This window comes from Ailuropoda melanoleuca, chromosome 2, assembly GCF_002007445.2.
Source record: "Ailuropoda melanoleuca isolate Jingjing chromosome 2, ASM200744v2, whole genome shotgun sequence".
NCBI classification, from domain to species: domain Eukaryota; kingdom Metazoa; phylum Chordata; class Mammalia; order Carnivora; family Ursidae; genus Ailuropoda; species Ailuropoda melanoleuca.
The window spans coordinates 85,750,027-85,776,956 of record NC_048219.1 but is presented as its reverse complement, the minus strand read 5'-3'; the positions used below and the strand labels follow the sequence as shown (position 1 = coordinate 85,776,956).

General features: G+C 33.8%; 1 protein-coding gene and 1 pseudogene across 1 annotated transcript in view; one reads left to right on the top strand and one right to left on the bottom strand.

The window, feature by feature from the left end:
• CHD1L (chromodomain helicase DNA binding protein 1 like) overlaps positions 1-26,930 on the bottom strand; it is a 223,784-nt gene that overhangs the window by 166,874 nt on the left and 29,980 nt on the right. The window lies entirely within an intron of this gene.
• Positions 2,501-21,794, top strand: LOC117795782 (annotated as a pseudogene).

Sequence of the window (26,930 nt, the reverse complement as noted above, 5' to 3'; positions counted from 1 at the left end):
CAAGAAACAACAAATGTTGGAGAGGATGTGGAGAAAGGGGATCCCTCTTACACTGTTGGTGGGAATGCAAGTTGGTACAGCCACTTCGGGAAACAGTGTGGAGATCCCTTAAAAAGTTAAAAATAGAGCTACCCTATGATCCAGCAATTGCACTACTGGGTATTTACCACAAAGATACAGACATAATGAAGAGAAGGGCCATATGTACCCCAATGTTCAGAGCAGCATTGTCCACAATAGCTAAATTGTGGAAGGAGCCGAGATGCCCCTCAACAGATGACTGGATTAAGAAGATGTGGTCCATATATACAATGGAATATTACTCAGCCATCAGAAAGAACGATTACCCAACATTAGCAGCAACATGGACGGGACTGGAGGAGATTATGCTAAGTGAAATAAGCAGAGAAAGACAATTATCATATGGTTTCACTCATTTATGGAACATAAGAAATAGCAGGAAGATCGGTAGGAGAAGGGAAAAAGAAAGGGGGGGTAAACAGAAGGGGGAATGAACCACGAGAGACTATGGACTCTGGGAAACAAACTGAGGGCTTCAGAGGGGAGGCGGGTGTGGGATTGGGATAGGCCGGTGATGGGTATTAAGGAGGGCACATAATGCATGGAGCACTGGGTGTTATGCAAATAATGAATCATGGAACACTACATCAAAAACTAAGGATGTACTGTATGGTGACTAACATAACATAATAAACAATTATTATAAAAATAAATTAATATATATATGTTTATATTGGAAAAAATAAAAAAAACAGAAACAAACTACTTATATATTAATGTCAAAAACATTACACTAAGTTAAAGAAGCCAGATACAAGAGAGTATATATGGTGACTCCACTCATGTGAAATGTCAACAAAAGGCAAATTTATAAAGAAAGCATAAAGGAATATACAGATATAATATTAAGAATAGTAAGTACAAGTTAGCAGAATTTAAGATCAATATACAATTATTAGAGAGAAAAATTAGTAATTTTTTAAAAACACAATTTATAGCAAAAAAAACCAAATACTCCAGGATTAAGCTTACAAAAGATACAAAACCTATATAACTTCAATAAATTATAAAACTATGGAAAAACTAAATAAATGAAGAGATACATCCTGCTAGAGGCAGCCCATACCAGTTCACAAAAGCCTATTATGCACATTTCTTCCCAATTCCGGCACCAGTGATTTCATGGTGTAGCTTATAATCAGCCATGGAAGTAACACTTCTGCTACAAAAAGTAGCAAATGCTACATATCAGGGCTTTTTTCTTCTCTTCACAGAGGCAGCTTATAAGCATTTCACTGATACTATGGTATCACAATGATATCAACTATCTTTAAGCTTATCTGCAAATTCAGTGCAATTTCAATCAAAACTCCAACATATTTTAAGAAACTTATCATTTGATTCTAAAATTTACGGGTGTGGGGATGGGCAAGGAGAGAATATCCTAAGGAAGAATAACATATTTTACAACCACAAGATTAGAAAAATTTGATCATTTCAAGTGCCACAAGTGATACAAATTAATGGTATCTCACATATACTACTGAAGGTAATATAAATTTGGAACAATTACTTTAAAAAATAATTTGGCATAATCTAATAAGTTGAACACTGGCTTAGCTCTAGTACATAATAATTCAATCCCTGGTTATGTTCCCCAGAGAAACTCTTATATACATGCATCAGGAAAAATATACAAATTTGTTCCTAGAAGTATTGCATCTATTATAAAAACAAAAGAAAAAGAAAAGCACTTAAATATCAATCAACAGGAGAATGAATAAGTAAACTGAGGTACACTTACACAGTTTAGTATCATATAAAAGAGAAAACAAATGAATAACAGGTATATGCCACATGGACACCTATTAGATATAGAACACTGAATGATCAAAGCAAATTACAACAGACAATATGTTAACATTTTATAAAGCTTAAAAACAAAAACACTTATTGTTTAGGAATAATTAAATATGTAACTAAAGTATTTTTAAAAGTAAATTTAAACTCAAAATTCACAACAATCAGTTCTTGGTGTGGGACGGAGGAATAGCTAGGACACGTAGGTAGGCAGAATGGTACTATAATGTTCTAGTGCTTTTATCAGGCTGAGACTTCACAGGTGCTCACTTCATTACTACGCTTTAAAACATATATGTTTGTATATATCAAATATTACATTAAAATAGTTCAAATACTTTACATGATATTTTGAAATTAAGACATTGGGTAGTTCACAGAAATGTCAGGAGAATTAAAAAACTAGGTCTGCCGCCCACACACAGAGAAAAAACACTCATAATCAAACCATAAAACTGGTTCAGTGGCTGTAGTGTGCTGGTAAAACAGTTCTTGGTTGGGGAGGGGAGAGAAGCAGCCTTAATATTTGTAGCATTTGCCAACTTCCATGGCTGATTTCAACTCCCAAGAAGACGTTACTGAATACTAAACTAGGAAGACATGCTGACAATCGGCGTTCATGAGCTGTAACAAGCGGGACCCAGCACACTGCAAGCACCTAGCTGTACAGCTTGTACTACCAGTCTCACTGGCCCTGGACACTTACCCCAGTACTAATACAGCTACTGCCCTTGAAACTCAATCTTGCTGTAGCTTCTACTACTAGCAGAGAGCGTTCACTACAGTTCCTGCTTATTTGAGTAATTAGCCCAAGTCCATAGCAGCTACAGCTGACCAGCAGAGCTGAGGTACATATGCATGGCATAGCTGCAAAGGAGAAAAGGCGTGTCCCATATTTTCTTCTCCACCACCACGACTCGAAAGATGGGACCTTCCCAAACACACAGGAAGAGAACTCAGGTTCTAGGAATCACAAACGTCCACTATACTTATCTTCCGTGTATTATCAGCCAAGATTGTGTCAAGCTCTATTTTTCATAGTTTGTACAATAAAGTAGGTTTTTAATTCTTTTGCAATTTTCCAAATAGAGATAATAATGCTGAATACCATGTGCGTGGGTGTGTGTGTATTTGTACAAATACACACAAATACACACACACACACACATATATATATACCTATACACACATACACTCTCCCATCCTAAGATCTTAAATATGCCCCCAAATGGGAATCTGCCCACTACTACCTCATTGAGAAGCACATCTCTAAAAACTAATAGTCTAGCAAGAAAAGCAACCTCCCCACCTCACCAAGCTGAGACGGCTGCCCCTTTATCACAGGTACTTCTGACATAATATTTGTTTCACTATATGAACTCGTAAGTTTCTTGATCTCTCATTAGGTTATGCGCTCCAATGAGGCAGGGGCTGTCCTGTTGATCGCTGCATCCCTTGAACTTAGCATAAATATGCATTCAAAACTCCTTGATGAACACAGTATTTCATTTGTCTTTACAATAATTTAAATTTACCTCCAGATCTATAACGTGTGATAGGATCACTTGTGTATCTTAAATGAGAAAACCGAGAGCAGAGGGTAATGTACTCTGCCAAACATCACTCAGCTAGTAAGAGGCAGAATTAGGATTCAGATCTGGATCTGTCTTATACCAAAGTCTGTCGTCTTTCTATTACACATTCTAAAACTATGACAAAATTTGTTACATAGCAAAAGCAGATATAGATATAAAGGGCAATGGAAATATTGATGCTTAAGAATTAATTCTGCTCAAAAGGGGTCCAGAAAATTAGGAGAGAAGTGGAATATGAGTAGGGATTTGCAGAATAAATAGCAGTTTGCCTGGCAGCATAGACAGATTTTAAGAAAGAGTTCCTTCATCTCTGCAGTAAAAGAGGACAGTAATCATTTCTATTTTCAGTGTTTTTATGAAGACCACAAAGATAATGCATGAAACTGCTTAACATCGGATCTAGCAGAGTAGATTTTCAGTAAAGAGGAGGAGGGGGAGAAGAAAAAGAAGAGTTTGCTGGAAATCGGTGTTCTCCTTGGTAAGTTAGAAGCTTGCACCAAAAAAGGATCAAGAGGAAGGCAAGTCAAATGCACTGGGGATGCGGGAAAAAACAGCTTTGCAAAGGTTGTCCCTCATCCCCAGCTCAAATTTTTCAAATCATATTCACATAGAGCAACAGTATTAATGTAAAAGAAAAATTTATAAACAGCAGTAAAAAGAAAATTTCTCAATCATAAATATGGTAGTACCTTTACTAGAAGACAACCTAAAAGTTTCTGCTCCTTAGAAATTTTAAAAACAGGGTATTATAAAAGCCTATTAAGTGAAAAATAGACATAATCTTGAATAGGTTCTCCCAAATTTGAGAAACCCTGTGAAAAGCATCAATTTATACATCAAAGTATAGCACAGAACATAATTTCTCTTATTCAATCGTTCAGAGCAATTACAGCAAGTGAAATATGAGGAACACACTGTGGGACCCCCCCCCAGTCAAAAGTAACCCATCTATTAGTGTATCATTTGCCTATTTCCACACCTCTATCCTTCACCTTTTTAGCTTTTTGTTCTCTGGGAGAATTAAAAAAAAAAAAAAAAAAAAGTAAGGTCAACAGTTTTTCAGTTATCAGAAGAGTATTTGTCTACTATATATTGTTTTGTGCAGTCATTTTTAAACTCCACAGAAGTTCTATTAATATTTGTCAATAAACACTTATAAATAAAGCACAGTAAAATCAATATTTCAGAGTAATCCATTGTTCTGAAAAATAAAAGTGTATGTTTAATTGTAATAACTCACCAGAAGGAACACTGACAAATTGTATTATTTACCACAGAATATATTAACATACATAAAACATGATATAATTTTATTTAAATTAAAACTTAAAACTTTTTTCAATTATTTTTCTTCTCAAAAACATCTAATTTTGTAGACTGATGGTGAAAAGGCATTCACTGTGAATTTTAAGGCAGCAAAGCCATCTTGTGGTTGACGTCGGTACTACTAAAGCTTTGAGCCTGTCCCTTTCATTTGTAAAATTAGGTGTTTAAACACACTTTGACGTTTAAAAAGGCATATACAACCTATCATTTTTAAAACTTAGAAGGAAAAAATAAATACAGACCTGAAAGCCCCTCCTTTTTAAGGTTCCACAGTAATGCAAAAGGTCATCACATAGCTGGACTGGTAACAAAATATTTTTATGTTGACCTATATTTTATAATTCTGTACTTTGGTTCAGAGGCTTAAGCTATGAAAATGACTACTGGAAAATATTAAGCCTAAAAAAGAATATGAAAAATACTAAACAGTTTTATAAAAAGAATAGTTTTACTTCTTTTTTGTCATGACTTTGTTCCACAATTTTTAGCTTATAAGCCACCAGGTTCCAAGACCTTGTAATATCTAAGAAACACAAAGCCTGCCTAAAACACTCAGAAAAGAAGTCGCAAAAGATGGTTTCCCCACCACACCTCCCTCCACTCTCACAATCTTTATGGCCTAAACCTCAAACATAAACTGCCTATGGGAAGACGTGGCTTAGGCTTGGAATCCTAGAAAAAAGTCATCTTCCCCCTCAGCATTTTTTTTTCTTTTTTTTTTTAAGTATGCTGGGAGTGGGGGGTTGAACTCACAACCCTGAGACCAAGACCTGAGCTGAGATCAAGAGTCAGACACTCAACCAACTGATACCCAGGCACCCCACACCCCTTTAGCATTTTTAAAATTTGTCTGAAAGCTTTTCATTAAGGTCAAGGGCAACCTTAGGGAGAAAATATAGAAACTGCAAAATAATGTTCTGAGAATGGAAGGAAAGAGAAAAGAACCTGAGCGAAACTACTATATTAATTAATGATTAATTTACTTGCATTTTTTGCCATTCTATTTCTCCCAAATTAACAGTGATAACTAAAAGCAATTATTAAGACTTCAGTCTCGAACTCCAGATGACAGTGCCTTTCTGAAGGGCACCGATTTGTCTCAGAACAAAAAAGATGTAAATTCAATGTACCCAGGATTAACTGTCTTCTAACTACAGGCCTACAATCTTTCTTACCTGATCACAGATCAATCGGCTCTCCATTCTTCCTTTCCACTCTCAAATTCCCAAATGCTAAAAATGGTATTATCCAAGACTTAGTAAATATAATAATAACAATACACACCATGTGAGCATTTATTTTTGGCTTCTTTCAGGAGAACTTGAAGACTCCTCTCTATACTCCTTTAATCTACCTCCAAAGGGGATTACTGCTTTGATGTTAGTCACTTTTCCTGTAAAGAACAGTTGCACTTATCAGACCTATCCAAGATTGCTGCCTAATTTGGGGTTCTATAATCCAGAAACTTGCTAAGTGTGCTTCCCAGACGTCCAGAATCAATATCCCATGGAAACCTGTCCAAAATACAGATTCTCGGGCTCTAGCCTACTTCAATAGAATCAGAAACTGGGGGAGTCAGGAGGTAGAAGGGGAGGGGCTGGCCATCTGTGTTTTACCCAAGCTTCACTGTGATTCTGGTGTACAATGAAGTCTGAGAACTACTACCACAACCAACAACAGAGATGTACAGAAACTAGAGAGAACTCTGAGAACAATGAAGTTGAATGAAAAATTTGAGACAGAATAAACAAAGGAATCAAGATAACTAGTTTAGCAAAAAGAAACCTGTGGCAATGACATTTACGAGTCCTCAAATATATGAAGAATGATTCCCAAGGGAAAGTAAGCAGATGTTCTCCATCTCCCCTGAGGGAAGATCAAGAAGACATTATGGACTTTAAGTTGTAGCATAAGAAATTTAGATTAAAATATAATTAAAGTTTGCTGACACAGAGTGTTGTTAAACATTAAAATGAATTGCTGAGGAGTTTACAGGACCTCTTCTCTGAGTATCTATCTCAAAAACGAGAGTAGATTAGAAATTCTCTTATGGTTTTTTCTAGCAAAATGATGACCAACATTGACATAAATAGATTAATATTCAGAAAATGTGAGAAATGTTGTTACATTACAGACCTTTTACAATTATCTAAAATTTAAAATATCTGATAGCTATTTTAAATGCCGCAGTGTTAAAATGGTAAGATTATTTATCCAAAAACAAAACATGCACACTGAAAGTATTTATTAAAATTATAGACGATGTTCTTTAATAATTCAAAAAGTGATCAACAGCACATAAAATTCTTGGCTGACAAAATTCACATGTATTTTCAAATAAAAAGAAGAAATTGAATATAAATAAAAAAGAAGTGAAAGACTGAGTAGTTGTCATCTAAAAATTATATCCCTAGATTTTAAAAAGATCACTGAAAAAATTCATGACATGAATATACATATGTATGTTTGAAATTATCTAATATATATGACATATATAATACATATATTATCATATTATGTATATTATGCTCCAATATATATATGTAGTACAAAATGAGAGCAATAACCAAATGCACAGCTTTGACAAATTGCTCCTAATATCCTCTCACAATCTTATAATTTTATATAAATAAGTTCATGAAATAAACATGGAAATAGGTAACTAAAATTAAAAGGGACAAAAAGGTCCTTGTCCTGTATTCCAACAATATCTGGTAAGTCTCACATGTAAGTGTGCCATAATTATAGTTCCTGAAACCAACATTTTTTTTTAAATGTTGAAAAGTCACCAAAAGTTTAAAAGTTCAAGTCAATAATTTTCCATTTGTTTAGAAAGTCACTATAAGGATAACTCTGTGATCCATTCACTTCTAAAATATTTTGCAGCTGCAGTCTTTATTGACAAAAAATAATTCCAGTAATTTAGTAAATGTTCATATTTATTGTAGTTAGCATAATTTAGGAAGTTAATTTTTTTCTTTACCTTTTCTACCTTTCCACCATTGATGTCACTGGGGAGGAATTTCTTGCCAATTGTCCTTAAGTCTGTCTAAAATAAAAATATTATTATTAAAATCTAATTACAGAGAAAAGTAAATCTAAATCTAATCTCACTCATAAACAAAAGATGAAATTATTTACGGCCTGTAGAATAAAATTTAAATCAGTATCTTTTAGCTGATTATGAGATCTACGCATATAATCGATCTTTTCAAATAACACAGTCCCACACATATGCTGCTTAAGCTGAACAGTAATGTTTAAGGCCTTAATTCTGGTTATATTCCTTTCGATAACTTAACTTACTAAATCTTCTCTATTAAAACCTAATACTTAATTTTAAACTGTAGCCTTACTAAAAAAATTAATGCCCCAAACCCAAACCAAGTGACTACTTTTAAGTACATAAACAGAATACATTTTTGATAACTGAATCCTAAATAACATTCATATAAAGAGTCATGAAAACACATGATTCTACTGGCTGTGATACCCGTAACAAAGCTATATAACATACAAATATCCTAGGGAACAATACCACTGCAGCAGCAAGGATAGGAAGACTATTGTAGTAAAGATCTGTATCATTTGCTTAAATTACAGAAATCAAAGTTAGTGAACAAATGACTGACTATATGAAAGTGCAGAAGTACATATTTCTCAGCAAAGCAAAACAAAACATAAAAAGGAAAACATTAAGAACGAAGATAAAGTTACAGCATTTCTGATATAAAAACAAAACTTCAACTATACAATTTACAAAAAAGCAGAACTTTCAAGGATATTGTCCTCTTTAGGAAGTAAAAACTAAAGAAACAATACGAAATTTGCTCAGAGGAAAATCAATACTCATGAAGAAGGCCTAAGAAATTTAAGCTAAGAAATTTAAGCTAAGAAATTTTCTCAATGACTGAGACTGTGAGGTTAGACTGATAACTAAATTTATACTGTTTTGTTCTTCCTTAAAATATAACAAGAGCTTTTCATCTCCTTAAGAGCAAAATAAAAGAAAATAGACTTAGAGTACATTTAATCACAAAAACTGTAAGGCAAAAATTCATGTTAGACTTAAGGGGAAAACACTGGATGATTAAAATTACTGTGACATAAAAGGAAGACATGGAGAGAAGTAGGATAGTCTTCTTTCATCACCTACAATAATAGAATGTCCTCTTATTTGAAATACCAGTACGTGGTCAGCTTAAGAAATGAGCATATAAATTATACAATCCCCACAGATCTTTTCAGGCTTTTACTACCATAATTCATTTTTTATTTTCCAATGTAATGCAAGGGTCACTCCTAAGCTAAAACTCACCAAGTGGAACTGCCAGGCAAACTAAGCCCCAAATCCAAAACACTTGTGTAACAATGTGTTAGCTTTATCATCTTTGCAGCCTCCATCCAATAACAGAATGAAAGAATGATAAAGCATACCTCGAGATGCATGCCTTTTCACTTTGAAAATACTGAGTAAGAGATGGGAAAAAATATTTTCTTATATTAACCTTCTGCATATTAGGGTTGTTTTATTCCTAATGTTAATACACATGAAGTATTTGGTACAATGATTTGCAAAGAGTAATAAGCACTTAATAAATGTTATCATGTTACTTTACTGAATATAAGATATACATTTTGTTATCATCTGAACATGAATAATCATTAAGTCAGTAATACAACAAACAGTTCATAAAAATATAGGAATTATTCTGAAGTCACTCAAAGGCTGAAATATGTAAATATGTATGTGAAACAGAAAATATACAAATTTTAGGATATACCACAGTCCCTCATTTCTAGTTTTTAGCAATAATTATGAAATTTAATTTAAACTAAAATGAGGCATCAAAACAACGTCAAAAAAGCACTATACTAAAATCCTAAACCCTTAGTCATTACAAACTGTAATTAACTAATAGGACCATGGACACTGCCACATATTCTCTAAATCCAGCTAAGTTATTCCTCTATAAAATGGCAAAAATATCACCAAGCCTATTTCATAAAGTTGTCACCAGGCTAAAGGGAGACAATATATTCAAAGTTTACATAACTTTCAAAGTGCTATACACACATATAATGAATATTATTTCATTATTCTTTTAGCAAGATGAAAATGACTTACCAAATCTTTAAACATCATAAAATCAAATTCAATTTATAAGTTCTGCAAACGCAATTTTATGATTCAGATGCCATTATATCAGGATCACTAGTAAAACTGGGTCCAAAAATACATTTATATTGGACATAAAAAATTATGCAGGAGAAATATTTAATCTATAAGTACACATGCACATGTGCACACATACAAAAGATTCCTATTTATTTGATTAAGTTCAATGGAATAGCTATTTGGCAAATCATTTTATATTATACAGAATCTTAAAAGAAATTTTTAAAAATCTACTTTTAAATTTTTACTAATACATGGTATTCAGTAATTTAAGACCAAGCTATCACTTAATTTACCTCTGAATAATTCAGGTATTTGGGCCGAAAACTGCATGCTGGCTTTTAACGTCATTTCTTAATATTCTTACTCCCCATTCTACAGAGTAAAAAATTAAGAAACCTCCTTTCAACATAAAAATATATACAGAAATGAGTTACACAGCAGCTCAGAGGCTGCTCTTTTTAGAAGGGTCTGCTTTTACAAGGTTGGCCCTAGGCTGGCATGTGGGAACTTGCACTTGAACCATTTCCTAATTGTAAATGTGATTCACTGCTTAGACGATTTGTATAAACAATGTGATTTATGATGAACACCTGTTTTGGGGGGAGGAGTCTTAGAACTGTTCATTTAGGCAGAGAGTACCTTTATAAGCAGACCAATAAATGCCTTGGGTGCTAGTCTCTAGGGGATTTCCCTGGGCAGAAACACTGTACAGTTACCCTTGCTTTTCAAAAGTTCATATTAGGCTGCTTTGCTCTTACAAAAAGCCTACATGAGTTTTCGCTAACTGAAAGAAATTCGAAGATTTTCATTTTACTGGAAAAGGAGAAAAGCAGAAATAGTGTTCAGCCATTGTGTTACAGTGAGCCTTTATAGAAACAGAATACACCCCAAACAGCGAGAAGGGCACTGCCAAGCATCTTCCCCAGGAACTATACTCAGCATCTCAGCATCAAGCTGCAACAGCTTTGAACTGTGTTGTGAGCATCTGTGCTTTCTCTTGATTTATTTCATGCTTCTTTTAGCAAGATATGCCCTAAAGTATCAGAAAAACCTGAGAGGTTACTTTTTAGGCCTGGGAATGCTCTAAAATCTTTCCATATAAATTAATGGTAATTACTTCTTCATTTTACACCATTTTGGCTTACAAAAGTTTTCACAGGAATACCCTACACTTTTTTTTAAATTAAATTTAATTTTTTTTGAGAGAGAGAGAGAGAGAGCACACACATGAGCTGGAGGGGAAGGGATGGAGGGATTGAAGGAGAAGGAGAAAGAGAATCTTAGGCAGGCTCCACACCCAGCACTGAAATCAAGTCAGATGCTCAACCGACTGAGCCACCAGAAACGCTCTACTTTTGGATAGCAGTGCCCCAGGAATGCTCTACTTTTGGATAGCGGGGAAAACCTATACATATATTATTGCATTTTCATTGCTAGATAAAGGAATAAGTTCAGTGTGTCCCACACAGGAGGAGGGGGACACAAGAAAGCTTATGCATGGATTATTCTCCCAATATGTAATAAGTTATATATAATAAGAATCAATAATACAAGTTGTTTTCAACTAGTGACTAATAGCCCCTAGTCTTTCAAAAGTTAAAAAAATATCAACAGAAATACTACAAATGTCTGACTTTATTTAAAAGTGATGAGCTTGAAAAGTAAATTATCTGTCTGGTGTAGACTTCATCCTAATTAAAACTATTTCTTTTTCCTATTGTATGGCACTATAGCTTGGATTGGAGTATTCAACTATGTATTTCAGAGAATATTATAAAGACAAATTAGTTCATAAAATAATGGTCCTTATGTACCTCTTAGGTACATAGGACAAATACTTCATCTTGGTTTATTTAAAGCTTCACACCAAATTATAGCTAAGTATATAAATAAGAAAAAGAAGAGCAGAAGATTGTCACAAAATCTCTTCCTCATCAACTTTAGAATTTTTTTTTAATTAATGGAGTTCTTTCAATATTTTTTGAAAGTAGAAATCACTTATCAGGGTGCAAGTCAAAAAAAGTTAAAGTGTATAGGGAATATTTCCATTTGTAGTCATAGACAACATGCATAATTTCCAAAGCTTACTTTAAAAAATTTTAGTGTTTTATTAAAAACCTACATTCTTAGCTCAGAAACAATAAATGATCTTGTTAGTTTTATTAAATAAAATTCAAAGAAGCTGAAAAAATGACAGGATTCAAAACATAAATTTTATCTGTTTAAGTCCATTTAACTGTATATAAATTAATGTAATGTGAAAAGAAAAAGTATACAGCTATGTATTTATATTTTAAATGTTCTTATCAGTTGCTGCCATTTCTGCTTCACATTATACCTATGTTGCAGTGATATGATGGATCTGTCATTCTCTTATGAATAAGAGAATAAGTAATTCTCTTATGGGTTTTGCTGACTACCTACCATAATGTATAAATTTAATTCAATAGATTAAATAATAAATTTAATAGAGTGTTGCTATAAAGATAATATGAAAATACTTCCAATGGGGTAACTGCAAGGTTGAAAAAAGAATATTCATTTACTTACACCTAAATTTCAAACAATTTTTATAACTCTTCAAAAAAATCCAAAGCCAATCCCAATTATGGAAAACATACAGCTACAGAGATAGGTGGAAGGAGAGAGACTGGAAAGAAATATATACACAACATAACTATAATTATGGACAGCGTTAATTTTCTTATTTTACTTTTGTCTTGTGAAGTGTTCCACAATATACATTACTTTTATCAACAGGAAAAGTATTTTGATACAACTGTCAAAAAGCTATAACCTAGCTAGAGTTCCTATGTTAATGAAATGATTTGTTTTAATAAATATGATCAGTATTTTCTGCTATTATATATCTACTGTAAATGTTATGAAATTCTATAACTGATCACTGGGGGGAAATGGGAATTTTAATTGTGTTTTTTTTTCCTTTTTTTGTTGGATTCTGTATAATAGATGTTATAAGAAACATGTATTTCTAAAAATTGGGCTGATAAGAGATTACAGAATTCAACAAACATCACTGCAACTTAAAATACACAGTAAAAACAAAAGATGTCCTCCGTATTACTTAAGATCCAGTTTATTCTGTAAGACATTTTTCATGAAAGCTTCTAGATTTAAAATGTTTATAAGTTAATAAACAAAACCTACATTGAGAGCAATCAGGATGATGTCATTTATATTGACTTTGTCAGGAGAACTTGTGCAAGCTTCAATGCCTTCATCTGAAAGATACCTGTTAAAATAAAATAAATGGCTTAATATTTCCTAAAAATCAAAATTAACCAAAATTATATTCTTAAGTCAACATGCAATTTTGTTCTGTACTAAAAAAGCTTCTACTATAAATACTAAGGAAAGAGCTCTGCATATTCCCTGTTTATTTATCATCTCTGATAGGACAGAATGAGCAATGCATATTTTCCCTCTTTTGTATCCTTAAAGGCATGCTGTGTCAATAAAATTATCCCTATGCTTTCTGAGAAAAGCTATTTAAATATCAAAATACTTCCTAATGGACATATGAGCTACTCTTACTATTATGCAAATATAATATCTGACTCAGATATTTGATAATACAGAAGTTCTTAGAGACTTGAGATGAACTATAAAAATAGAACTAAAACAACATAGATTTAAACTTAATCCCTGACAATTTCCTCTGTCTGCTACTTTCTCATATTATCTTCTCAAGTCCCCTTTCTTGGATGTAACATTCCCAAGAACGCTTGAGTAAATATTACTCACTTAAAGTGACACAAAAATAGGTAACCTTTTAGCTTTTCCTGTTCTCTTTGCAGTTTTTTTACTCATTATCTTAATGCCTTTTGATCTTTTATTTGGTCTAAACCAACCACACATCTGTTGCAGACAATAATTAATTTAAGAGTAAAAAGATTGAGACCAGGGAGAGAATCATTTCTACCCACCATTCATGCCCAATTCAGACATTTTTAAATTCTTTGATAAATTCTAGAATTCAGGTATCATCCCCCCAAAAGTCCACCTGTACAAATGCCCATTAACATCTCACATCTTTTACCCTTTTTTTTTTTTTAAGATTTTTTTTTATTTTTTTGACAGAGATAGAGACAGCCAGCGAGAGAGGGAACACAAGCAGGGCGAGTGGGAGAGGAAGAAGCAGGCTCCTAGCAGAGGAGCCTGATGTGGGGCTCGATCCCATAACGCCGGGATCACGCCCTGAGCTGAAGGCAGACGCTTAACGGCTGTGCCACTCAGGCGCCCCACATCTTTTACCCTTTTAAGATTTTAAGTAATCTCTACATCCCGTGTGGGGCTCAAACTCATGACCCCAACTGAGATCAAGAATCCCACACTCTACCGACTGAGTCAGCCAGGCACCCCCCCATTTCACACCTTTTATAATCAGTATCAACTCCTTTAACCAGAGGGCTGGTGCCAGCATTGCCCTTGCAGACATTCTCCCACTTAAAAGATACAGAAGTGTTGGTCTGACAGAACTAATTCAAGCTCATTCCCGATGGCCAGCAATTCCACAATCAATCCCCAACATCAGACAGATTCTAAGATGCTTACCAATGTAAACTCTACCTGGAGACAACAACCAAAGAACGAGTGCCTTTAAGAAACATAGATTGAATAATTTCTCAAAAATGAAGGAGCAAATGCAATGTAAATTGAAGAATGCAAAAGAACAATAAGAGATTAAAGTTGATAAGCCTAAGAACAAGACCAAAGCAAGAATGTATTTAAAAAAATTACCAGTATTGAGTTTAAGACCATGTACACTGATAAAAGAAGGCAAGTAGTTAACCGGGTTACAGAGAGCAAATAGAAGTGATAAGTATGTACATGAGTCAGTAAGAATGAATGGAGAGGAGACAGTAAAAATAGTACATAAGAGACCAAGGAATACAAATGTCTACAGTCAGCATGGATAGTTAAAACACTGCTTAAATTCAAAATGGCTGTTAATTTCCTTATTATGTTGTTAAATTTTCATTGCTCCTAACCACTGACTATATGTCATTAATCATCTTACAAATTCAGGTTTAGAAATATTAAGTCCCTATTTGTGTGAAAAATACTATGTGAGTCAGTAATAAGATTAGTAAAATGATGAAAATTAAATACCTGCCTTCAAGGAGTTCACCACCTCATAAACAGCACAACACAATAAATATATAAACAGTTAACATGCAAGGTCAAAATAATTGTAAACGACACATTACAGGGGCTCAAAGTGGCTAGGGGAGGGGAAAGAGTACACAAAAGGGAACAGTATGAGCAACAACATAAAAGTAAAAAAGGTAAAGCACATTTTAGAGGTAATAACCATGGAATATTCTGGCTGGAAAATGGAGAAGAAATGAGATAGGAGTACAGGTTGAGATGGATTTCTAGAAAGCAACAGTACACAAAAAGATATCACCTCAAATGCTGATTGAGTAATTACAAGAACACAACTTTCAAAATTCCTACACAATGTGGAAATAGTATGCAATGACTAATAAAATACTTTGTTTTTCTAGAAAGGCAAGTCTTCAAAATTTAAAAGATCATAGGAAGTGAGATGATCTGAAATAAATCTTTAAAATAATCAAAATTTACCTCTTCAGTTCTACAGACGAGGAAAAGAAGGCCCAAAGATGTTAACAGAACTTCCCAAAAATAGAAACTTAAGTGACACAAGTTAAAACAAGAATACCTCCTGACTCCCAGTTCATCAGTCTTTTCATTACAACATACAACTTTTATTTAACAACAATTGCTAATGTAAGAAAAACGATCTTCTCACAAACATAAGCCAATATCTGTGCAAATCAATTTCCGGATTCCCTAGACAATTTTACCAACACACACAAAAAGGGACAACCAGGCAAACTCAGATCAGTGAGCTCCACAATATATTAAAGAAGAATATATCTAGGGGCGCCTGGGTGGCGCAGTCGGTTAAGCTGACTCTTGGTTTCAGCTCAGGTCCTGATCTCATGGTCATTAGATCGAGTCCCACATCTGGCTCCAAGCTCAACCCAGAGTCTGCTTAAGATACTCTTTCCCTCTTCCTCTGCCCCTTACCCCCAAGTGCTCGCTCTCTCTCTCTCTCTCTCAAATAAATCTTAAAAAAAAAAGTCTAGTTTCATATGGAAAGATCAGAGAACTAATATTAATAGAGATTGAAATATTATAAAAACAATAAAAATACCTATCCCTACATAATATAAAAAGGGGAACTCCAACAAAAATTATGAAGGAAGAAGCCATAAGGGGGTGGAAATTTGACTTTATACATGTGTAAGTCAAATATCATGTGATTTCTTTCAAATAATGCCTGTAAAAGGCCTCCTGAATATAACAAATTCTAAAATGTGGCTCAGTCTCAATTTCCACATATTACAAGTCTCCCTTACTCAGCCTTCACATTTTGAAAAATCAAAGGATTTAGCCTTACAGCTATATCAAGGAACAGGAGACCCATTCATAGCTCTCCCCAGTAACAGCTTGGTGATCCTTCTGTAAATACTGTACCATTTTTACTGAAGGACTGAATCTAAATTAACTGTTAACTTGGGACTTAGAAATTCATCTTTTTGTTTTTGTAAACATTTAAAACTCCAACACTATCAATGAATAAAACAAACAAAAAGTAATAAAACAAATAATAAAAGTCAAATTCCCAAATTGGCTTCAAGATGCATCAAAGTAATACAGTAACTGAAAGAACAAAACACAAAATTCAGCAGCCTTAATGTGAGAAATTTTGGGAAAGAAAAGAACTGAAAAATTGGAGCAAGCGTGCCAGATCTGATCCCTGTACACATCTGCACGATGGACCTGGAGGGAAGAGAATTAGAATCAGTTCCCATGTACCATCTCTGAGCACGTAAAACCCAAAGGCATATAGACCTTAAAGAAGAAACAAACCCCAGAGAGCTCTTGTTTACTAAAACAGCAAAAGCACACATTTTTCCATTCTAGTGAAGATTTTGGAACAGTAATGTTATAAAATCAGTCATTACTATTCTGTACTAAAAATAAACTGAAATACATTTTATTGACAAGCAAGGCACTAAAGGGCTAAATTTCTTCATGATACAGAATAGACTAACATTTCTCATAATTTTAACTTCAAATAATGCCATTTTAAATCACAGTTTAATAAGTACTCAAATTAAAAAAGAGACTTTGAAATTGCTTCCTTTTTTATAAGTAGAAGATATTAAAATTCCATCTTACTCAGAGTCACTTAATTTGTAATCCTGAGAAATTCTTTTCACTTTAGAAGTAAAAGCTCCAGAATTAATTATTATCCACCAATTTGGGGGAGAGGGATTTCCTATTGCAAGTAACGAATATATTCAATGAGAAGGGTCACAGCCTAAGTGCTACTACCAAAACCATCTTCATTTCATGTTCAAAAGTCACCTGGGCATATAGAAAAAACACACCCAAACTAAAATTCAAAAATCTCAATTGATAGAAAACTGTGATAAAACAAAGATTATTATTTTAATTTCATTTATTTGATTGAGATAGTGGATCGCCATTAACACCTCTTACTACCAATAAGGGAAAAAGACAGCCAATTTCCCTTTCATTCATTCCTCTGAAAGTAGGTAAAATCCTTGAGTCTAATAATTTGCTGGCTATGATGGACACATAATGAGGAGGACAAAGACAAACTGAAGACTAACTACATGCCTGATCAAAAGGGAGCGGCCTTAACTTACCTCCAGTAGACTGTCTATGGGAGGGGAGGTAAAGCAGACAATGCAGGTAGTGTCAGATCTTCTCATTTTTAGCTTTTAGTTTTTTGTAAAGCAATATATAAGCCAAACAAAACAGAGTTCAGCCTGCATGTGGAACACACACTTTGTACTTGTTAATCATATTAGTTCATAAAATTATCTGCTTATTTGTTCCTGTATACTTCAAAGTTGTCTCTTTCAAATGCAAGTTTGTACCAAAGTGTCTCTCAAATGATATAATATTCATAGTTGACTTCCTGTTCAAGCAAAAGAGTAAAAGAACTGTCTTTTGGGTCACTTTGTATGACTTTTGGGAGCCAATGAACACAACTATGTAGGTAACAAATGTTCTTACCAGAGTTGTCTATATCAGACTAAAAAGTGTCAAATCATTTCATTTGGCATAAATATTTTACAAACTGGACATATACGGAATTCATTCTTACTTTAGATTTCCAGACTACATATTTTTTTTTTAGGGAAGAGGAATGTTCTAATTAATTGGCCAGAAACACTAAAAAGCAAACATTAGTTTTCTTCCCCTCTACCCACCTCACCCATTCAAGCAGTCTGAACTAAGAACCGAATTCCTGAAGTAGCAAAGACAGAATCTATTACTGCACATAGAAATTAAATTGATAACGTAAAGAAAATTCTTTAAAATGCCAATGAGAAAACCAAGAATGGAAACATTCTTCCCAAATGGATAGGAACAAAATCAAAAAGTAATGGACATAACTGGACAATGACCGGCATACAGTGGTCTTAACTGCCTCCGAATAAAACCCAAATCAAATGGCCTCGTATGGTTTTTGTGGGGTCTTTGATCTATATATGATTATTTGCTATCACATTGAGATTACTGGCCCAAATATGTAATCTAAATATCAAAATGGTAATTTTAACAAATGAATTCCTGCTTAGACACAAAGAAAATAAAGATAACTAACTTCCAATTACCCAAGCTCATATGGGGAAAGAAGAGAATAAAACTCGAGATAATAAAAAAATCAATTATATTCTAAGGTATCTTTGTTCCTGTCAAATATGGAAGTTGACAACCTACTGCAAATTCTCAAAACATTAGGAAAAAATATATATATAATTATATATATATTTTTTTTTAAGTTAACTCTACACCTAGCACGGAGTTTGAACTCGTAACCCCAAGATCAAGTCACATGCTCTATCAACTGAGCCAGCTAGACACCCCGTCAACACATTAAAAAATATTTTACAAAATTGTCTGAATAAAGATCTCTCAATTATTCTCTCAGCCTATCCTTTTTCCATCACCATTGTATAAGTGGACTGTAACACGTTTGCAAAAAAATTCAGTTTTTGCTTTTATTCTTATACCCCAGAGACACTGAAATAATAACTTGCTAATTCCCTCCTCTGGGGCAAGAAAAAATGACTTATAAATTCCTATTTATGAATATAATTGGGGAAAATACAATGCAGTCATACCTTGTTTCATTGTACTTCACTGTACTGTGTTTTGCAGATATTGCACTTTTTATAAATTGAAATTTGTGGCAACCCTGTGTTGAGCAAGTCTATTGGTGTCATTTTTCCAATAGCATTTGTGTACTTCATATCTGTTGTCACACTTTGGTAATTTTCATATTTCAAAATTTTTAAAAAATATATTTTATTTATTTAGTTGAGAGAGAGTGAGCGAGAGAAAGAGCACAAGCAGGGGAAGCGGCAGACAGAGAGGGAGAAGCAGGCCCCCCGTTGAGCAGGGATCTCAACATGGGGCTTGATCCCAGGACCCCGGGATCATGACCTGAGCCAATGATAGCCGCTTAACTGAGCCACCAGGGGTCCCAATATTTCAAACTTTTTCATCATTATCATACTCGTTATGGTGATCTGTGATCAATGATCTTTGATGTTACTATTGTAATTGTTTTGGGGTGCCATGAACCACACCCGTATAAGAAGGTGAACTTAATCGATAAATGTGTGTGTTCTGATGGCTCCACCAACCACTGCTCACTTGTCTCTCTCCCTTCTCCTTAGGCCTTCCTATTCGCTAAGACACAATATTGAAATTAAGCCAATTAATAACCTCACATTGGCCTCTCAGTGTTCAAGCAAAAGAAGAATCACCCATCTCTCACTTTAAATCAAAAGCTAAACATGGTTAAACTTAGTGGGGAAGGCATGTAGAAAGCTGAGACAGGCTGAAAGCTATACCACTGCACCAGTTAGCAAAGTTGTAAATTTAAAGAAACAGTTGTTAAAGGAAATTAAAAGTGCTATTCAAGTGAACACACAAATGATAAGAAAGTGACATAGCCTTATTGCTGATACAGAGAAAGTTTTAATGTTTGGATAGAAGATCAAACCAGTCACAACATTCTCTTAAGCCAAAGCCTAATCGAGAGCAAGGCGCAAACTCTATTCAATTCTACGAAGACTGAGAGAGGTGAGAAGCTGCAGAATTAGTCTGAACCTAGCAGAGGTTGGTTCATGAGGTTTAAGGAAAGAAGCCATCTCCATAACATTAAAGTGCAAGGGGAAGCACCACATACTGATGTAGGAGATGCAGCAAGTTATCCATAAGATCTAGCTAAAGTCATTAACAAAGGTGGCTACACCAAGCAATAGATTTTCAATGTAGATGGAACAACTTTCTATTGGAAGAAGATGCCATCTAGGACTTGCATAGCTAGAAGGAGAAGTCCATGACTGGCTTCAAAGTTTCAAGGGACAGGTTGACTCTCTTTTTAGGGACAAATGCAGCTGGTGATTTTAACTTGAAGCCAATGCTCATTTACCATTCTGAAAATCCTGGGGCCCTTAAGAATTACACTAAATCTACTCTGCATGTGTTCTATAAATAAAACCACAAAGCCTGGATGATAGCAAACCCATTTACAACACAGTTTACTGAATATTTTCAGCCCAATGTTGAAACTTACTGCTCAGTAAAAAAGATTCCTTTCAAATTACTACTAATTGACAATGCACCTGGTCACTAAGATCACTGATGGAGATGTACAACAAGATTAATGTTGTTTTCATGCCTACTAACATAATATCCATTCTGTATCCATTCTGCAGTCAAGGAATAATTTAGACTTTCAAGTTTGTTATTTAAGAAATAAATTTGAAAAAAAAGAAAAAGAAATACAATTTGTAAAGCTACAGCTGCTATAGATAGTGATTCCTCTAACAGATCTGGGCAAAGTAAATTGAAGACCTCCTGGAAAGGATTCACCATTCTAGATGCCATTAAAAACATTCCTGATTCATGGGGCACCTGGGTGGCTCAGTTGTTAAGCGTCTGCCTTCGGCTCAGGTCATGATCCCAGGGTCCTGGGATCAAGCCCCACAACAGGCTCCCTGTTCAGCAGGAAGCCTGCTTCTTCCTCTCCCACTCCCCCTGCTTGTGTGCCCTCTCTTACTGTGTGTCTCTCTCTGTCAAATAAATAAAATCTTCAGAAAAAAAAAAAAGAACATTCCTGATTCATGAAACGGGTCAAAATACCAACATTCACAGGAGTATGGAAAAGGCTGATTCCTACCCTTTTGGATGACTTTGAGGGGTTCAAGATTTCAGTGGAAAAAGTAACTGCAGAGTGGTAGAAATACCAAGAAAAATAGAATTAGCAGTGGAGCCTGAAGATGGGACTGAATTGCTGCAATCTCATGATAAAACTTGAACAGATGATGGGTTGACTTTTATGGATGAGCAAAGAAAGTGGTTTCTTGAGATGGAATCTGTTCCTGGTAATGATACTGTGAAGATTATTGAAACAAAGGATTTAGAATATTACATAAACTTAGTTGACAAAGCAGCAGCAGGTTTGAGAGTTTTGACTCCAGTTTTGAAAGAAGTTCTGCTATGGGTAAGATGCTATCAAACAGCATCACATGCTACAGAGAAATTGTGATAGGAAGTCAATCAATGAGGCACACTTCATTGCTGTCTCATTTTAAAAAATTAATACAGCCACCCCAATCTTCATCAACCACACCTTGATCAGTCAACAGCCATCAACATGTAGGCAAGACCCTCCACCAGCAAAAAGATCACAACTCGCTTAAGGTCAGATGACAGCATTTTTTTTAGCAATAAAGTATTTTTAAATTATGCATATTTTTTAGATACAATGCTATTGTACACCTAATAGACTATAATGAAAGACAACTTTTACATGCACTGGGAAACCAAAAAATTAGTTTGACTTGCTTTATTGTGATATTTGTTTTACTGTGGTGACATGAAACCAAACCCACAATATCTCTGAGGCATGCCTGTATTTAAAAATACTGAATAACAAGATTAGTAAGATAATAAAGCTAATAAAAATTGGCATAAAACTTGCTTCAGGTCATTTAGTACTGATGAAATCAATATATTCAGTATAGTTATAGATACAGTTGGGGTAAAAAAAATCACTGATGAGAAAACAAATTGATATGCTCACAGTAAGTTAAATGAACCCATGGGATTCTGTCTAAATCCCTATTAAGCACAGTAATTAGGAGGACCAAAACACTACTAAAGATAAATCAGAAGAGGACATACTATGGCACACAAAGATAAAAATGAAAAAAAGAGGTCTTTTATTGCATTTCCATTAACAACCAAGTATTTCTTCTATCACTACCATTTTGTTTCTTTAAGTAAAGTGGCCATCTACTATGCCAAAATAACTACTACTGAATTCTTGGAATTTTTATTCCAACAATTACAATAAGGACCTGAAACAACACTAGCTTAAAATTTAATTTTCTCTATGGTTTATCTATGAAAGTATCTGATGAAAAAAGTTATATATTATTTAAAGTACCTCTAAGTACAATCACTTGCTGTTGATCTTAATCAATATAGTGAATTATTTTTAATACAAAATTTATCTTATCCAGAAATAAACTATTTTTAAAAGTACATTAATTTTTCGGTTTTTAGTTTTTATGATTTCTTTACATACACAAATGTATGCTATTTCCATTTAGCAAACTTATGGCATTAAATTTCTTCCACATATACATATTTACACACACTCACACCTCAGAAAATCTATTGTAATTTCTACATTAACTTTCCAAATTGTTATAGTATCAAAATAGAAATACCAAAAGCAAAGATGCCATCATAAAAACCTTAACATTTTAAATGCAAGTTCTTCATAAAATTAACTGGCACAAAAACTGAAGGGATGAATATGCAAAAACTAAAAAAAGAAAATTTACTTAGTACTACAGATGCATTTTCCCCCCTAAACAGACAACTTCTAGATATGTGAAGCATTATGAAAAGCCCTAATACATACCATGATCAACCCTACTACTCAAACATTTCAGTGGCCAGACAAAAATTTTTTGACCCAACATTAAACACTGAAAGATGGAAATTAGAAAAAATTATAAGGAAAATCCTTTGAAAAGTTATATCTAGTTTAAACACTTGAAAATGTTTAACAAAACAAAACAAAGCTACATTCACTTTTGTTAGGCACTTCCTTTAAAATACTGGATTAGCAAATTCTGAAGGCTGTACTACTTGAAAACACCACTAGGTGACAACCTTGCTTCACAAAGTAAAATACCATCATACTATTACTGAAAGGTAAGCCTCCAAAGAGGTACTAAACTAGCTTTAAAATAAAGGATCTGACATTTACTGGCTTTTAAGGGATAGGAGAGATATCAAAGAAAATAAAATAGACTATTATAATTCTAAAATTTGTGTTTTCTATAAAGATCACTCAGGGTTTAAAAACAAACTCATTTAGTAAGCATTTAAGAGAGAGCTGATAAAAAAAAAGTTCAATATCAAAAGATAATTTTCTCTTGTATTGTCTCCTATGTGCATCCTTAGGAAATAGAGACTTATAAAAAGTACATATAAATTATTACAGAAATAGGCTTTTTTTTGCTGTGGAGTAGTCACAAAGAGTATTTTTAACATTATTTCAATAGTTGCTTTTCTCTGACATCAAAATAAATAAGCATGACAATTTTAAGATAATAACCATAAGAAGATAGGTAACAATAAATTACAAACTTCTATTTTTTTTATAACCCATTTTCGGATATTAAAGTATTTTCCTTATACATAAACCAACCTATGATGATATTAACCCAGAATGCTTATTTGGTATAAAAAAATTTGAACAGCCGAAGCAAGTAAAATTTTCTAAGTAATTCTTGTGAAATCCCATAATAGCTATATTACAAAGAATAGTGGCAATGGGAACCCATCTATGTTATTATTCATTTTTGCTAACCAAGCCTTCACATAAATTTAAAAGTATAAAATGAAGACTATATTTTTACCTCCATTGGAGGTTACAATTTATATCCTTCCTCTAATTCAACATTTTCATACTTTAATTCAGAAGCAGAGCTGAGGTTATGTTTTAGAAACTCATATCTTAAAATGTAAGAGTATTTGATAGTTCTGTCATCTTTTCCTCAGCACAAAGGTGATGATAGCTCTCAAACTATAAGTCAGGTGGAAAGCCTCACTTCAGGCCTAATGCCCTGTGCACTGACTACCACAACAGGGCATCAGTACCAGCAGCGCCCATGCCAAGGGCCTCCCAGGATTAACCACTGGAGACTGCATACTCACTTAGGTTGTATAAGAAATCTTATTTAAAAACATAAGATATCATAGCAAAAATGAGAAGCCATTTCTATGAAAAGCTTGAAGAGATTGACATGTGATTTTTACTGTTTAGTAAGGCAGAACTAGAAGCTCATCTCAGCCTCATCCTTGAATACATGTGGAATCCCAGGCAGTTTAACCTTTTTGCACCTCTGTTTCTTTTCCTAAAGAAAAAAAATGGAGATCATACTGAAAATATTGATCTACATGGTTATTCTCAAGAATAAATGAGACAGCATGAAAAACCTAGCATATGCTTGGTATAAAGTACATGCTAAATAAATACTCATTTTCTTCCTTCTTAAACATTGTACCCTTGGTGTTTGTTCTGGAAAATATTTTCAAACCATGATACTCAAAGATGTCTTCTGGGTTCTTAGAAGAAAGAAAAAGAATAAGAATTGCCAAACAATAAAGGGAATTTTCCTCAAAGGCTACAACTAACAGAGGTGTGTGTGTGTGTGTATGTTTCTTTATAGGAAGCCTGAACTACATATTTCTAACATTATTACTGACAAGGAGTTCACTGAGAATAGAAGATAAGTGTCAGCAAGATGGAAGGAATTTCATTATTTAATTTGTGGATATCTTCCAATTTTACATACAGATAAATGTATACGCTTTGTAACAATAAGAAAATAAGTTATTCCATGAGACTGCGCAACTATTTCTGCCCAAAGCAGAATTTCCAATGCAAAATACAATGCCATCATTTTTGCCCAATCTACAATTTACGTCAAAATTTAAAACAATTAATGAAAGAAATAGCTGGTGAGTAATAAGCTTAAAATTCTCTAGCACAGAATTACAGTTGTAATAATTTTAAAATTAGACATTTTATAATTTACTTATAATTTATTTAAACTAATGCCATTTATTTCAAACTTTAAAAACGAAAATCTACTTCAATCATCACAAGCAATTATGGCAAATACCTACTTGTTGTAGTATACATAATCATATATTTTACCATCTGATAGTATAACAATCCTCCATAAATTAAAATGAAAATGAAAAAGGCCTAAAATAAAAAAGAGCAGTCACTTAAATATGCTACCAAATTAATATTAAGTAAATGACTTATTTGCCAAAACAATGAAACAGCCCCTATACATATATACATATACGTGTGTGTGTGTGTGTGTGTATATATGCCTCGTGTGTGTGTGTGTATAAGATATATAGAGATATATATGTATATATCTTAGCCCATAAGATATATATATCTTGGTCAATAAATATGGATTCTAACTTTTCATTTCTGTAAAATGCATCTTATATACAAAATGTTTTGTGTTGATAAAATTTTTGAAACTGAAATGTTGCAAATAAATTAAGACGTTTTAATTTTTAGCTTAGAAGACATCATTTAAATATATCCCCATATCTCTTCATAGTGGGCTGAAAGGGCATGCCCAAATGTGATAATCTCTGGAACCGGTGAATACGTTAACTTATTTGGAAAAATGGTCCTAAGAGATATACTTAAGCATCTTGAGATGATTATCCAAGTAGGCCCTAAATCTGGGAACAAGAATCTTTATAGGAGAGAAGCAGGGGAGTTCTGAGACAGAAACACGAAGGGGAGAGAAACAGAGAAGAGAAGGCCAGGAGAAGACGAAGCAGAATGGAGCAATGAGGTCTCAAAGCAAGGATCGCCAACAACCCGCAGAAGTGGGAGAGAGTCAAGTAACTGATCTGGTTTGCAGACGTGCAAAAGCATATATTTCTGTTGTTTTAAGTCACCCAGTTTGTGGTAATTTGTTATAGCAGCCACAGCAAACTAATATACCTATCATGAATTTAAGTAATTATTTGGGAAGTACTGATTCAATTCAATAAGAATAATTTTTTGAAAAGTAATCCTTTAGATTAGAATCTACACAGAAGTACATTTTCTATTCAAATTCAATGCCTTGATCCATTAACTATTCCTGAATAAATTCCTTAGGTGAACTTGATTGTTTTTTTAAATATATAAATAACAAAATACAAACTGTAGAGAGGTTTAATAAAAAGCTGAAAGTTTTTCCCCAATTCTCCTTCTAAAAAATAAACAATATTAATAATCTTAGACCTTGTATATCCTTGTGTATATATCCATACACATAAATTGTGTATATATCCATACACATAAATTGGAGTGGAATTTAAAAGAAAATATTTGCTTATAAAAACAATCATTTTACATAAAAGTTTTTTACAGTAAATCTTTTCATTTAAGAATATATCACAGCCAGGGCGCCTGGGTGGCACAGCAGTTAAGCGTCTGCCTTTCGGCTCAGGGTGTGATCCCGGTGTTCTGGGATAGAGCCCCACACCAGGCTCCTCTGCTATGAGCCTACTTCTTCCTCTCCCACTCCCCCTGCTTGTGTTCCCTCTCTCGCTGGCTGTCTCTATCTCTGTTGAATAAATAAATAAAATCTTTAAAAAAAAAAAAGAATATATCACAGCCAACTTTCATTTCAAGCACATGGATTTCCCCATCTCATCCTTTTCAACAGCTGTAAAGTATTCCTTCCACATAGGCACTATACCAAAATTTATTTTAACTATTCAGGTTG